General features: G+C 41.4%; 1 protein-coding gene across 2 annotated transcripts in view; it reads left to right on the plus strand.

Moving 5' to 3' along the window:
- The first annotated feature begins 2,732 nt into the window (after window positions 1-2,732).
- Window positions 2,733-16,707, plus strand: part of LOC309837091 (zinc finger protein 418-like) — a 29,216-nt gene continuing 15,241 nt past the window's right edge. For both annotated transcript variants that reach the window (XM_082677438.1, XM_082677440.1), the window contains exon 1: window positions 2,733-2,975. The gene's annotated coding sequence lies outside the window, so the exon portion shown is untranslated. The remainder of the gene's footprint in view (window positions 2,976-16,707) is intronic.

Raw genomic sequence — 16,707 nt, forward strand, 5'->3', positions numbered from 1 at the left:
CACTGCTAAAACTTCTCTAAGATTTTCACCTTTTTACCATACACTGATACTTTCTCTGAGACGTTTCTGACACAATCTCTGAATCACTACATAGTCATTAATAGCTTTCTATAATTTGAATTTTATAACTTTTTCCCAGATAATATCAATTCCTCATGCAGAACAGTCTCTGTAATCACAGGGGAAATGATAACCACTTCCCAACAATAATATGAGATCATGGTTTAAGTTACCCCTTTCATTTTGGGGTTCAGAACATCTTTTTCATACATGCTCTACCTGTGAACACCGCACCCATTGTCCCATATCAATACAACATATCTTTCATTGTTCTATTTTTGAGATTGATGTCAGATTCCCAAAAAGAAGTTAACTATCAAGCTATCCAAAAATTTACTAAATGGATAAAAATATTGCTTACTAAATTGGGCACAATAATTTACTATGCTGTTAGAAGTATTTTCTGAAGTGACTACAGAGATCCACCTGTGTACTCCTGCTTTGAGTAGCCCAGCATCCCTCTACTGTCTTTCCTGTCATGGACCATCTGGAGTGTTTTTTCTCTTCTCCTTGACCAAACATACAGAGACTGTTAAAACTGAGTCTAACACTTCATAGTGTATAGATTTAATTCCAACATGGTAATGTTTATTTTTCATTATTAATTTATTTTTATTGAAGTATAGTTGTTTTAAAATATTAGTTAGTTCCAGGTGTACAACATAGTGATTCAATATTTTTATAGGGACTTCCCTGGGGCGCAGTGGTTAAGAATCCGCCTGCCAATGCAGGGGACGTGGGTTCAAGACCTGGTCCGGGAAGATCCCACATGCCGTGGAGCAACTAAGCTCGGGTGCAACAACTACTGAGCCTGCACGTTAGAGCCCGCGAGCCACAACTAATGAAGCCCGTGCGCTTAGAACCCGTGCTCTGAAATAAGAGAAGCCACTGCAATGAGAAGCCGGCGCACCGCAGTGAAGAGTAGTCCCCACTCTCCACAACTAGAGAAAGCCTTCACGCAGCAACAAAGACCCAATGCAGCCAAATATAAATAATTAAAATTAAAAATATATATATATTTATAGATTATACTCCATTTAAAGTTATTAAAAACAGTGGCTATACTTCCCTGTGCTATACAATGTATCCTTGTTGCTTATCTATTTTATACATAGTGAAACTGAGAAGGACCCTGTTGGGCCTTCCCTGGGACAGACACCCCCAATCCCCATGTCTCCTGACTTTCCCCCGACCCCTCCTCCAGTCTTGCTGCACAGCTTGTGGGATCTTAGTTCCCCCGACCAAGGATTGGACCTGGGTCCTCAGCAGTGAGAGCGTGGAGTCCTAATCCCTTGACTGCCAAGGAATTACCGACCTGACTCTTGTTAATAGAAAAGTTTTAGCCTCCTAGGCCTTTCCCGAATTCCAAAAAGCAAAATCAGAGAAGTGAGAAAATGCAGAAACAAAGGAAAGCAGTCAAGCAAGACAAAATAATAATAGTTTAGCCATAAAACAAAGCCAAGGACCTTTAGTTCCTCCTCAAGGACTATAGATAATATCTTGAGCCATATCCTTGAATTGTTTTGCAGAAACTAAAACCACCACCAGGTGGAAGAAGTTAACTGCGTGCTGACAACCAGCACATAGACTCCAGACCAGTTGGAGCCAGAAAACTGATAATTGAGATTCCGAAAATATCACCATTACCTCATCATCAACCAGAGAATTGTGCACAAGCTGATCACACATCCTGCCACCCTCCCTCCTCACACTGTCTTTAAAAACCCTTCTTTGAAAGACATTGGGGAGTTCAGGTCTTTTGAGCATGAGCTGCCTGTTCTCCTTGCTGGTGCCTGCAATAAGCCCTGTACTTTCCTTCACCACAACCGAGTGTCAATGGATTGGCTTTGCTATGCATCAGGTGAACAGCCCAAATTTGGTTTGGTAGCAATAGCAGTTTGTGTCTCTTAATCCCATACCCCTATTTTGCCCATCCCCCATGAAATGTTTATTAGCTTCTGCTACCAGTGGACACATTTTGTGTCTGAATGACTAGGAATGATATGTGCATTTGGATCTCTGTCCTGTGGGAGCTTCTGTAACAATATGTTTAGTCTCAGGGAGCATGATGAAGTTCACAAGGTCTGAACTAATACATCAACCTTGGCTGAACGTCTGCAGGCAACACAACATCCCCTAGAAACCCTGAGATCTACCCCTTAAGAATGGACAAGTCCCTGGGTCTTCCCTGGTGGCACAGTGGTTAAGAATCCACCTGCCAATGCAGGGACCATGGGATCGATCCCTGGTCTGGGAAGATCCCACATGCTGCGGAGCTACTAAGCCCACGCACCACAACTATTGAACCTGCACTCTAGAGCCCGTGCTCGGCAGCAAAAGAAGCCACCGCAATGAGAAGCCCGCGCACCCAAAGGAAGACCCAAAGCAGCCAAAAATAAAAATAAATAAAAAATTTATTTTTTTTTAAAAAAGGACAAGCGCCTTCTAAGTCCTTTGGTCCGCTGACTCCATTTCCCAGAGCCCCTCAGGGGTCTAAGATTGCCAGTAGTCCACGCGCGGGTTACCCCAAGTGTGTGAACTACAGTACCCAGAAAGCTCTGCGTCGACCAGCCGCCTTGTTGAGCCAATGAAGGCTCAGAACAGAGGCGTTTCCGTAAGGGGTGCCTAGCGTGGGCCGGGACTTCCGGCGTCCTCCTCCGGGCGGTCATTTTGGCTGCTCGGGTGTGTTCATACGGACAGAAGTTCTGGAGCGTTTAGTGGAGCTGACGGGACAGGACCGAGAAAGCGACGGGGCAGTCGTTGTTCCCGCTGCACAAAGGCGAGTCTGAGGCTCGGCCGCGGCGCCGCCCGAGATGATCCGCACCAGGGCCGGTTTAAGAACGGCCGGCCCGCTCCTGGCCCCGCTCCGCCCACAGGCCTGGATGGCTGCGGCCGCTCGGAGGGACCCGCCTCAGGTAAACGCTCGTCCTCGGGCCCTCACCCCACCAGACACTAAAGCCCCAAATGCTCTCGTGCCTGCAGCCCAGGCCTCGGTGTCCAGGACGGTGAGGCGCTAGTATATGGACTACTGTTTCTGACAGTGGTCAACACCTCAGCTTTCCTGTTTAGTTTTACTATCAGGGGTGTGATTAGATATGGGAGAGTGTTACAGGCACAGGAACCGGCATGTACAAAGGCTTGGAGTTGCGATTGAGCCGTGAGGATTCGGAAAACCTGGGCTCCGTTGTGCCTGGTGAGGAACAAAGTTTGAGGCGGAGTCGCGCCTGGAATAGCAGGCTGAGGCCTCTGCTTATATTCTCAGAACTCTGAGCGCTGCGGAAATTTTTAAACCAAGGGGGTTACAGACTACATTAGGATTTTAAAAGTTTCCCAAAGGCTGTTCAACGGAGGAACAGACTGAAGGAGGAGGATGAAGTATTAGGGCACCAGGAGGTTGGATCTGCGTTCAAGCACACAGAGCTAGTAAGGTGAGACACTGAGGCACGGAGGTTAGGTATCCAGCCCTAGTTCACCAGGCTCAAGGGCCAGGCGTGGGCACACAGGGGCCTGAACCCACTGAAACCTGACATGGTTATATTCATTCATCTGTAATCTGTCTCTTAAAACATGGCTGTAGAAGCGCTTATGGGACCTATACCGGTACGTGTAGAGTGTCCCAGTCCCTTACTGATCCCTACCCCCACCCATATATTCTCTGTATTGTGGTGTCGTGGTATTCGTTAAGGACCCAAGCTCAGGATCCCGAGTCTACGAAGGATTATATGGAGGTATTAACATTTCTGGCACCGAATGTAGACGGATGTGGGAAGGTTATCTCAATACCAGGATGTAAAAATATTTAGAGGTAGAGCTGAGTTGAGATCATTAAGATCTCCTTTCCATCAGGTGGGAAGAAGGAGCAGGAAGACAAGATTCAGGACTGGAATGGCTGCCTAAGAAGTTGAGTATCGGGCTTCCCTGGTGGAGCAGTGGTTGGGAATCTGCCTGCCAATGCAGGGGACATGGGTTCGAGCCCTGGTCTGGGAAGATCCCACATGCCGCGGAGCAACTAGGCCTGTGAGCCACAACTACTGAGTCTGCGCGTCTGGAGCCTGTGCTCTGCAACAGAAGAGGCCGCAACAGTGAGAGGCCCGCGCACCGCGATGAAGAGTGGCCCCCGCTCGCCGTAACTGGAGAAAGCCCTCGCACAGAAACGAAGACCCAACACAGCCAAAAACAAATTAATTAATTAATTAATTTAAAAAAAAATAAAAGAAGTTGAGTATCTATTCTGGAGGTGACAGGAAGTTTGGATCAGAGGAGGGGAATGATCTTACCTAGGTTTTTTAAAAATAAATTTATTGATTTATTTATTTTTGGCTGCATTGGGTCTTCGTTGTTACGTGTGGGCTTTCTCTGGTTGTGGCGAGCGGTAGTTACTCTTCATTGTGGTGTGCAGGCTTCTCATTGCGGTGGCTTCTATTTGTTGCGGAGCATGGGGTCTAGGCACATGGGCTCAGTAGTTGTGGCTCGTGGGCTCTAGAGCGCAGGCTCAGTAGTTGTGGCTCACGGGGTTTAGTTGCTCCGCAGCATGTGGGATCTTCCCGGACCAGGGCTCGAACCCATGTCCCCTGCATTGGCAGGGGGATTCTTAACCACTGCGCCACCAGGGAATTTCCTTACCTAGGTCTTAACAGGCTGCATATGGCTGCATAGTGGAGAACAGATTGTGAGACTGAGGGAAGAGGAAGGAAAACCAGGGTGGAGGCTATTATATTAGGCCACTTGAGGGTTCATGGAACAGAGTGGTAGCTTAGAAGTGGCTGGATTCTGAATGCGTTTTTATTAAGGATTAACTAGATTTCTTAATGTGGAAGGAAAGTGTCTTGTTCTGCTTGGGTTGCTATAACAAAATACCGTAAGCTAGATGACATATAAACACCAGGAGTTTATTTCACACAGTTTTGGAGGCTAGAAGTCCAAGATCAGGATGCCTGCATGGTCAGGTTCAGATGAGGGCCTGCTTCCTGGTTCATAGACACCGTCTTCTCACTGTGTCCTTACATGGTGGAGAACAGAGAGAGGAGCAAGCTCTCTCGTGACATTTATAAGGGTGTTAATTCCATTCACGTGGGGCCTGCCTTCATGACCTCATCTAATCCTAATTTCCTCCCAAAGGCTCCGGCTCCTAATACCATGAGATTGGGAGGTTTTGTGTCAACTATGAATTTTGGGGGGACATAAACATTCAGTTTTATAATAGTGAGAGAGTGAAACAGAGGATTCAGAGATGAATCCAAGTGGGATTTTTCCCCTGAAGTATTATATAATTGATTTCTATTAGTTTCAGTTGTACAGCATAGTAATTAGATATTTTTGTACATTACAAAATGATGACCATGATAATTCTTGTTGCTGTCACCATTCAAAGTTATTACAATATTATTGACTATGTTCCGTACTCTGTACACTACATCCCTGTGACTTACTTATTTTGTACATGGAAGTTTGTTTTGCTGTTACCATGAGGTTTTGATATAGCAGTCTATATATATATATATATATATATATATATATTGTTTTAAGTTGCTGGTCTCTTAATGTCAAATGCATTTCCAATATCCTGCATTTGTACTTTCTGCTTCTCATGATTGCTGGTTTTGATATCATATTTGTGTGTGGATGATTTCCTACTTTGACTATATGTTTACCTTTACCGGTGAGCTTTCCCATTTGTAATTTTCTTGTTTCTAGTCCTGGCCTTTTCTTCTAGAGAAGTTCCTTTAGCATTTGTTGTAAAACTGTGTTTGGTGGTGCTGAATTCTCTTAGCTTTTGCTTGTCTGTAAAGCTTTTGACTTCTCCGTTGAATCTGAACGAGAGCCTTGCTGGGTAGAATATTCTTGGTTGTAGGTTTTTCCCTTTTCTGGCCTGCAGAGTTTCTGCTGGAAAATCAGCTGATAACCTTATGTGGATTCCCTTTTATGTTATTTGTTGCTTTTCCCTTGTTGCTTTTTATTTATTTGGCTGCAGCTTGCAGGATCTTAGTTCCCCAACCAGGGATTGAACCTGGGCCACAACCATGAAAGAGCTGAGTCCTAACCATTGGACCACCAGGGAATTCCCAAGTTCTGTATATTTTAGTGATGTATTTATGATTATATATACTCTCAAAAGATGCTGAATTGTACATTAGAAAGAGTACATTTTGCAGTATGTACTACAGAAAATTAAGACAAAGGTCAGAGAGTTATTATTATTATTATTATTTTAAATAGGGTTGTCATGAAAGGACTCTAATGAAGACATTAGGCCGGTAACTTGAAAGGATTGTGCAGCAAGCCATGTGGCTATTTGAGAACAAAGAAATTCAGGCAAAGAGATCTGAAATTATAAATCTCTCTGGTGTTTGCTTAGGTAACATCAAAGTAGTCCCATTTGGTTTTGTTAAAAAACAGAATTCAGCCAAGTAAATTTTAAAGATCTTATTGGCTTAATTCAGTAATTCATGAATTGGGCAGCATCCCATCTAACGAATAGAAAGGAACTCTGAAGAGCTATGAGAAAGTTATACTATAAAAGAGCTTATTGTTTGTGGTAAGGTTACCTTTCTTTAGGCGACAGCAGGCAGGGGTCTATCAGGCAGATTACCTCACTAGTGCTGACCAGGTTAATTCCAGATTGACTGATTTAAGATTCGGTTTCTAGGGGAGGCTGAAACTGTAAGTTAGGTGTTAAGTCTTGGTTTGGTGAGTGAAGTTCAGTTCAAGTGACTCCATTTTGGACCAGTTTTCTCTTTTTTAAAACAATTTAAAAATTTTTTATTTTTATTTTATTTTTAATATTTATTTGGTTGTGCTGGGTCTTAGTCATGGCAGGCAGCCTCCTTAGTTGTGGCTCACCAGCTCCTTAATTGCGGTATGTGGGCTCCTTAGTTGTGGCAGGCAGGCTCCTTAGTTGCAACTCAGGGGCTCCTTAGTTGCAGCCATGGGCTTCTTAGCTGCAGCATGTGAGCTCCTTAGTTGTGGCATGCAAACTCTTAGTTGCAGCATGCATGTGGGACCTAGTTCCCTGACCAGGGATCGAACCCAGACCCCCTGCATTGGGAGCATGTAGTCTTAACCACTGTGCCACCAGGGAAGTCCCTTTAATTTTTATTTTATATTGGGGTATAGTTGATTAACAATGTTGTGTTAATTTCAGGTGTACAGTGAAGTGGCTGAGTTATACATACACATGTATCCATTCTTTTTCAGATTCTTTTCCCATATAGATTATTATAGAATATTGAGTAGAGTTCCCTGTGCTATATAATAGGTCCTTGTTGGTTATTTATTTTAAATATAGTATTGTGTATATGTTAATCCCAAACTCCTAATTTATCCCTCTCCCCCCGCCCCCACCTTTCCCCTTTGGTAACCGTAAGTTTGTTTTCAAAGTCTGTTTCTGTTTTGTAAATAAGTTCATTTGTATCATCTTTTTAGATTCCACATTTCAGTGATATCGTATGATATTTGTCTTTCTCTGTCTGACTTCACTTAGTATGATAATCTCTGGGTCCATCCATGTTGCTGTAAATGGCATTATTTTGTTCTTTTTTTATGGCTGAGTAATATTCCATTATATATTTACCACATTTTCTGTATCCATTCCTCTGTTGTGGACATTTAGGTTGCTTCCATGTCTTGGCTATTGTAAACAGTGCTGCAGTGAACATTGGGGTGCATGCATACATGTATCTTTTCTTCCTTCCTCCCTCCCTCCCTCCCTCCCTCCCTTCCTTCCTTTCTTCCTGCCTTCCTTGGCTTTCGTGATCTCACTTCCCCCACCAGGAATTGAACCCTTGCCACAGCAGGAATCCTAACAACTAGGCCACCAGGGAACTCCCCTGCATGTATCTTCTCGAAATATGGTTTTCTCCAGATATATGTCCAGGAGTGGGTTTTTAAACAATTTTAAGGAGACTACGTTTCGTGAAACAGAAGTAGTCTTCTCAAATTTACAATATTTTGATTTGACATCCATAATGCTAGGGCTTTGGGAGATCTTTCCTTTTTCTTTATACACAACCACACTTCAATTTTAGTTGGATGCAGTATCATCTCCATGGTATATCATAAGCTGTTTGCAGCAGATGTCATAATTCCTATTTATATTTCTAACTGAAACTCTCCTTATACCACAACCACCAATTAGGGGAGTAGAATTGCATCCTACCCCAGTGACTGTTGGCACAGTTTCACTTACTGCCTGGAGCATATGCTGGCTTAAAGAGAGAAGACTTTCAGAATCACCATCTCAGGTCTCAGACACATTCTCTGCTCTTTAGAGATGTCAGGTCCTGGGTTCGACCATCACTGTTCTAAGATTTCAGTGTTCCCATTGACTAAAAAGACTCCATATGGAGATTTCCTTTTTAGCCTTACCACCTTCACTTAGTTGGGGAACATTTGGAAAATCTAGGACATCTTCCCCTGAACTGTCTTAATAATTATAAATATTTCAGTACTTTCAGGGAAAAGAGCTCAGTCATTATAGATCTGTCATTTAAAACTTCCCAAACCCTGCTCACAGATTTCACTTGAACTCCTGTGCACATATGTTGTCCCCTGAACCAGCAGCATTTTTCCATCTCCTGTTATTTTCCTCTCCAGATTGCAGTTCTTGGCTCAACATGTTTATTAAACTTTTGGCAAGACCAGTACATCTTAATTGTTAGTTCATTAAGTTCCCCAGTATTACTCCCCTCTATCTTGATATTCTGCCCCTGCCCCCCTCAGAAAGAAAAAAGAAATCACCAGTTGAAAACACTTTCTGCCTCCTAACCTAAAACAAATCATTTAACACTAATGCCAGCTAGGGACCATGCCCCCATGTCTTAACTTCTCTGTGGATTTGTTCTTTATCAAATCTCATGACTGGTGACCTGTTTATTACTGCTCTCTCTCTCAGTCTCTTTTTAAACTAACATTATAAACACTTATACCTTTTAAAAAATAGTTTTTCTGGGACTTCACTGGTGGCACAGTGGTTAAGACTCTGCTCCCAGTGCAGGGGCCCAGGTTCAATCCCTGGCCAGGGAGCTAGATCCCATAGATTTGCTCAGCTAATGCAATGCTCAGATTCTAACTTTTAAAAAAAAGTTGAGTAAAAGCAGAAAATTAAACCTCAAAATAAAATTTCAGAATTAACATTGAGCAATTAATTCTTAATAATGGAAGTGAAATAATTCACCCACATGCATGTCGCAACTAAGAGTTCGCATGTCACAACTGGGGAGCCTGGCTGCTGCAACTAAGACCCAGCACAACCAAATGAATGAATGAATGAATAATTTAAAAAAATAAAAATCGTTTTTTCTCTCTTAGTGATCCAGTACATTTCCTGTTCTACTGTCTCTTTCACCTTTTACAACTGAACTTTTAAAGAGCATTTTTTTTCTCTCTTCCGATTACCTCAGCTATGTAACTGTACTCACTCAGGTTTGGTTTATTAGCCTCACAGCTGCATCGTCATTAACAAACTCCTACGTCCAATGGTAACTTCTAAGATTTTGTTTAAATGTCCTCTCAGAAGCTTTTGCCACAATTGACATTTTTATTCTTAATTTGAATTTGTTGGGTCCTCTTTTTCTCCCATCCCTGTAATATGGGACTGCTCAAGAGCTCAGTCATGTCTAAATTCTCAATCTTCACTCACATTCTATTGTGATTTCATACAGTGTCATGACTGTAAATAGCACTGTAAGCCCCAAACTTGCAAGTGTACATGTCCATAACATACTTTACTTTGAAACTCCACAGTTATCTGTGTAATAGACCTTTTCTTGGAATTCTAGTAGACATCACGAACTCAACATGTTAAAAAAAATTTATCCTGAGCTTTTTTCCAATCCTTCCTGGTCATAGCTTTCCCTATCTCAGTTGGTGCCAATTCCGTTCTTCCATTTGCTGAGGCAGACCAAAAATCTAGATATTATCCTTGATGCATTCTTTTTCTGACACTCCACATGCAGTCATAAGAAATCCTATTGGCTCTGCTCTCAAAATTTATCCAGAGTTTGACTACTTTCCATAACCACTTCTGCTACCAGCCTGGTCAGAGCTAACATCCTTTCTTACCTGGATTTCTTCAATAGTAGTCTCTACGCTCCCACCCTTATTCTTCTGCAGTCTTTTCTCAGCTTACCAGACAACATGGCCTTTCAGCGGATGAGATAGAAAATGTCAGTCTTTTGGTCAAAATTCTGTAATGACTACCATTTTCCTAAGAGAAAATTCAAAATCCTTACCAGGACCCTTTGGAGCTTCATGTTCCTTTCTGACCTCTCTCTCTGTTTTGTTTATTTATTTGTTTTTGTTGTTCTTGTTGTTTTGGCTGCACCGCACTGCTTGTGGGATCTCAGTTCTCTGACCAGGGATTGAACCCAGGCCCCCTGAAGTGGAAGTGTAGAGTCCTACCCACTGAACAACCAGGGATTTCCCACTGACCTCATCTCTTAAACTTTCTGCCTCACTCAACTGGTTTCATGTACATGGGCACCTGAGTTTTCCTGGGACATGACATGACCCTGGCTGTTTCTTTTGCTTGGATCATATGCCCAAAATATTCACATGGATTATTCCTTCACCTCTTCAAGTGTTGTCTGAAATATCCAACTGTCAATGAGATCTTCCCTTACTAACATTTAATATTGCATCTCTTCCACTAATTGGGCTCCTTTTTTCTCCTAAGGTACCTTTATCTTATTACATATTGTATATTTTATTTTTTTAAAGTACTTTTTAAAAAATATATTTTATTTAATTTAGTTTGGCTGTGCTGGGTCTTAGTTGCAGCATACAGGATCTTTGTTGAGGCATGCAGACTTCTTAGTTGTGGCATGCAGACTCTTAGTTGCACGTGCAGGCAGGATCTAGTTCCCCGACCAGGGATCAAACCCAAGCCCCCTGCATTGGGAACATGGAGTCTTACCCACTGCACCACCATGGAAGTCCCTGTTTATTTTAATTATTATCAAATGTCCACCTTTCTTAGCTATCTTGGTTCTCTAATTATGAGTCTAATTTCCTGACATAGCTCACCTACTGAGAATAATGTGACATAATTTAGGTGCTTAACACATATTTATTGAGGCAGCGAATATGGGTTTGACCCCCTTCTTCATATTCATTTCTAAGACTCTGGCAGTTTTTACTTAAGTGGTTTTTTCTTTTCCTCTCCCTTCCAGGCTATAATTTTGCAAGGTTTTCCAAAATGAAAACTGAATAATATTTAGTGGAAAAACTCCTCAGATTGGCCTTAAACAGAGCCAGACCTTTTGCACAGATTCCTTCTCTCACTACTCAGACCTCACCTGTCATTTTCACCTGATCTTTTCAGGCATGTCATATTTGGTGGTACCCAGCATTATGTCTTATTTCAGAACAATTTGCACATGCTTCTAATATTTAACCATGATAATACTTTTTGAAAACCTGTAATTTTGGAAGGAACAAAAGTTGTACATGAGGTGCCATACTGCATATTTATCCATGAATGATATCAGATATTGAGACAGTTTTGGTATATTGGAAGTCCGTAAGCTTCTCCTAATAATAGATATATATTTGCCTGCAAGGTGTTTTAATTGAAACTCTATTAAAAGTTGTTATTTTTGATGTCTGAATATTTTTTAAAAATTATTTTATATTAGAATATAGTTGATTAACAATGTTGTGTTAGTTTCAGGTATACAACAAAGTGATTCAGTTATACATATATATGTATCTATTCTTTTTCAAATTCTTTTCCCATTTAGGTTGTTACAGAATATTGAGCAGAGTTCTCTGTGCTATATAGTAGATCCGTGTTGGTTATCTATTTTAAATATAGTAGTGTGTATATGTCAATCCCAAACACCCAGTTTATCACCACCACCACCACCACCCTGGCCATCTTTCCCCTTTAGTAACCATAAGTTAGTTTTCTTAATAGGTGAGTCTGTTTTCTATTTTGTAAGTAAGTTCATTTGTATCTTTTTTTTTTCTTAGATTCTGCATATGAGTGATATCCTATGATATTTGTCTTTCTCTCTCTGACTAACTTCACTTAGTATGGTAATCTCCAGGTCCATCTGCGTTCTGAAATGGCATTGTTTCATTCTTTTTAATGGCTGAGTAGTATTCTATTGTATATATGTACCACATCTTCTTTATCCATTCTTCTATCAATGGGCATTTAGGTTGCTTCCATGTCTTGGCTGTTGTAAACAGTGCTGCAATGAACATTGGGGTGCATGTATCCTTTCAAACCATGCTTTGCTTCAAATATATGCCCAGGAGTGGAATTGCTGGATCATATGATAACTCTATTTTTAGTTTTTTAAGGAACCTCCATACTGTTCTCCATAGTGGCTGTACCATTCTATTGGGTTGGCCAAAAATTTCATTCTTGTTTTACAGAAAAACCCTAAAGAACTTTTTGGCCAACTCAATACATTCCCACCAACAGTGTAGGAGGGTTCAATAACAGTCTGAGTTTGATGACCTGGTGGTAATAGAAGTGAAAACTTGGTGAGAACTGTGAAATAACCCACAGAGTTGGGTCTTCTCTTCCCTACTTTACACCTCTGCCAGCATGGCTGACTAAGGTCAGCCTCTCCTGAGGTTGAAGGGATTCAGTATTTTTAATTTTGCTAAGGAAAAATGATGAGAAAGAATAATATTATTATAATCCAATGTGATATTATCTGAACATGAGAGGTTTTGAGATATGTTATACTCCAGAATAAACGGATAACAGAGCAAATGGAAAACAGACTCAACATGACTAATTATTAATATAAAAAATTTTTAAATAATAGTACAGAATATTAAAAAATTCTAGAAAAGTGAGGAGGGTAATAGGAAAAAAACCCACAAGAACTAATCAAACAGCTACAAATGGACTGACTCACAGCTGAAATAATTTCGTCTATAATCCTGCTCCATCTCCCTCCAGCAACTGTTTATTCTAAGACAAACTCCAGAAGTCGTATCACTACATCCCTAAATACTTAAGTAAGGGAATTTCCTGGCAGTCCAATGGTTAGGACCCCACACTTTCTCTGCGGAGGGTGTGGGTTCAATCCCTGGTCAGGGAGCTAAGATCCTGCAAAACATGTGGTGTGGCCCCCCAAAAAAGAAAAAAAAACCCTTAAGTACATGTATCTAATAGACGACTTTTTTAACTTAATTGTAGTATTTTATCATATGTAACTATAAACAATAATTCTTCCATATTATCCAGTACCAAACAGTATTCAAATATTCCTGAATGTTTATATTTTGACAGGTTCGTTTAAAGAAACATGAAATCATTTCTTATTTGTTATTATATTTTCTATCTCTTGATTTTATAATCTTCTATGGATAACTCCCTTTTTTAAATTATTTATTTATTTATTTTTGGCTGCGTTGGGTCTTCGTTGCTGTGTGCAGGCTTTCTTTTTAGTTGACGCAAGCAGGGGATATTCTTTGTTGCTCTGTGCAGGCCTCTCATTAAGGTGGCTTCTCTTGTTGCAGAGCACAGGCTCTAGGTGCGTGGGCTTCAGTAGTTGTGGCACATGGGCTCAGTAGTTGTGGTTCGTGGGCTCTAGATCGCAGGCTCAGTAGTTGTGGCACACGGGCTTAGTTGCTCCACGGCATGTGGGACCTTCCCAGACCAGGGCTCGAACCCACGTCCCCTGAATTGGCAGGCGGATTCTTAACCACTGCACTACCAGGGAAGCCCAATAACTCCCTTTTATACATTAATTATTTTTGTTTGAAAGAGATCATAATCCATGTAGAATTTTCTGATACTCTGATTTGGCTTACTGTATTCTCATGATGTCTTTTAATGTGACCTCCCATGCTTAATATTTCCTGCAAAAAGGTAGTTATTTTAGAGATGAGATCAGATTCAGAATTATTCATTTTTCTCTTTTGTAGGATTATGATCAGTGTAGTCAGTGTGTCAACTGCACCTGAGTCACTCTGTAATCTAAGAGCTTTAGCAGCCATTGATAATTATTGCCTGTACCATCAATGTAGGTCATGGTTCTACCCTCCCTTTTCCTGTATTAGGTGGAACATGTTTTTTACAGACAAGAAAGGTATTGGAGGAGAAGTGCAGATAGAAAAAAATATGCAAAAATATCTGGATTCGGGCTTCCCTGGTGGCGCAGTGATTGAGAGTCCGCCTGCCAATGCAGGGGACACGGGTTCATGCCCTGGTCCGGGAAGATCCCACATGTCGCGGAGCGGCTAGGCCCATGAGCCATGGCCGCTGGGCCTGCGCGTCCGGAGCCTGTGCTCCGCAATGGGAGAGGCCACAACAGTGAGAGGCCCACGTACCACAAAAAAAAAAAAAAAGAAAAAAAAACTGGATTCTTTTTATCTCTCCTTTCTCAGTGTGATGATTTGATCCTTTGCCATTCTCCAAACTGAGGGGTTTTTTTTTTTAGTAGTAGTAAATGTAAAGGATTTTTACAAATTTATTCTTTAATCCATTGTAGATGCAGTTGACCCTTAAACTGTGGGGGTTAGGGGTGTCGATCCCCTACACAGTCAAAACTTTGAGTGTAACTTTTGATTCCCCCAAAACGTAATTACTAATAGCCTACTCTTGACCAACACATATTTTCTATGTTATATGTATTTTATACTTAAGGGTAGAGAAAAGAAAATGCTGTTGAGAAAATCATAAGGAAAAGAAAATACATTTACAGCATTGTACTGTATTTATGGATGGCCAACAGGCATGTGAAAAGATGCTCAACATTGTTAATAATCAGAGAAATGCAAATCAAAACCACAATGAGATATCCCTTCACACCTGTCAGATGGCTATCACCAAAAAGACCACAGGATTTCCCTGGTGGCGCAGTGGTTAAGAATCTGCCTGCCAGTGCAGGGGACACAGCTTCCAGCCCTGGTCTGGGAAGATCCCACATGCTGCGGAGCAGCTAAGCCGTGCACCACAACTACTGAGCCTGCACTCTAGAACCTGTGAGCCACAACTATGGAGCCCATGTACCACAACTACTGAAGCCCGAGCGCCTAGAGCCTGTGCTACACAACAAAGAGAAGCCACCAATGAGAAGCCCGCACACCTCAACGAAGAGTAGCCCCAGCTCGCTGCAATTAGAGAAAGCTCATGTGCAGCAAGAAAACCCAATGCAGCCAAAAACAAAACAAACAAACAAAAAACCCCACAAATAGCAAGGATGTGGAGAAAAGAGAACCCTCCTATGCTGTTAGCGGGAGTGTAAATTGGTGCAGCCACTGTGGAAAAGAATATGGAGATTCCTCAAAATAACTAAAACTAGAACTACCATATGATCCAGCAATGCCATCCCTGGCTATTTATCCAAACAAACAAACAAAACCCCACTGGGCTTCCCTGGTGGCGCTAGTGGTTAAGAGCCTGCCTGCTAATGCAGGGGACACGGGTTCTAGCCCTGGTCTGGGAGGATCCCGCATGCCGCGGAGCGACTAGGCACGTGAGCCACAAGTACTGAGCCTGCGCATCTGGAGCCTGTGCTCCGCAAAAAGAGAGGCCGCGATAGTGAGAGGCCCGTGCACCGCGATGAAGAGTGGCTCCCGCTTGCCACAACTAGAGAAAGCCCTCGCACAGAAACGAAGACCCAACACAGCAAAAATAAATTAATTAATTAATAAAGTGTCTCAGGTTGATGTGTTTAAAAAAAAAAACCCACTAATTTGAAAAGATACATGTACCCCAGTGTTCATAGCAGCATTATTTACAGTAGCCAAGATATAGAAGCAACCTAAGCGTCCATCAAAAATGAGTAGATAAAGAAGATGTGGGATACATAAATGTATATATCTTTCATATATGTATTATATATATTATGTGTATATATTTAATAGAATAGAATACTACTCAGCCCTAAAAAGAATGGAGTTTTGCATATGCAACAACATGAATGGACTTGGAGTGTATTATGCTTAGTGAAATAATTCAAACAGAAAGGTAAATACTGTATGATATCACTTATATGTGGAATCTAAAAAAGAAGACAAACTGGTGAAGATAACAAAAAAGAAACAGGGACTTCTCTGGTGGTCCAGTGGTTAAGAACCTGCCTTCCAATGCAGGGGACTCAAGTTTGATCCCTGGATGGGGAACTAAGATCCCACATGCCACGGGGCAACTAAGCCCGCTCATTGCAACTACTGAGCACTTTAGTCCACGTGCCGCAACTGCTGAGGTCTCAAGCCACAACTAGGACTTGATGCAGCCAAAAATTAAATCACTAAAACTATGTTAAAAAGACTCACAGATATAGAGTACAAACTAGTGGTTACTAGCGAGGAGAGCGAAGGGGAGGGGCAAGATAGAAGTAGGGGATTTAGACGTACAAACTACTACGTATAAAATAGGCTACAAGGATATATTGTACATAAGGAATATAGGCAATATTTTATAACTGTAAATGGAGTATAACCTTTAAAAAGGGTGAATCACTATGTTGTACACCTGAAGCTTATTGTAAATCAGCTCTACCTTAATTAAAAAATAAGATAATGTGAAAAAGAAATTCATATTTATAGGTATAATAATTCATGTGTTAATAATAAAGCAGCAGTATGATTGCTTCATGATAGCCTAGCCTATACACTAATGAATGAATGATCATAACATTTTTATGGCATACAGTATTACAGTTCTATTCATACGAG

Source organism: Grampus griseus, assembly GCF_964374135.1.
Source record: "Grampus griseus genome assembly, chromosome: 19".
Lineage (NCBI taxonomy): Eukaryota > Metazoa > Chordata > Mammalia > Artiodactyla > Delphinidae > Grampus > Grampus griseus.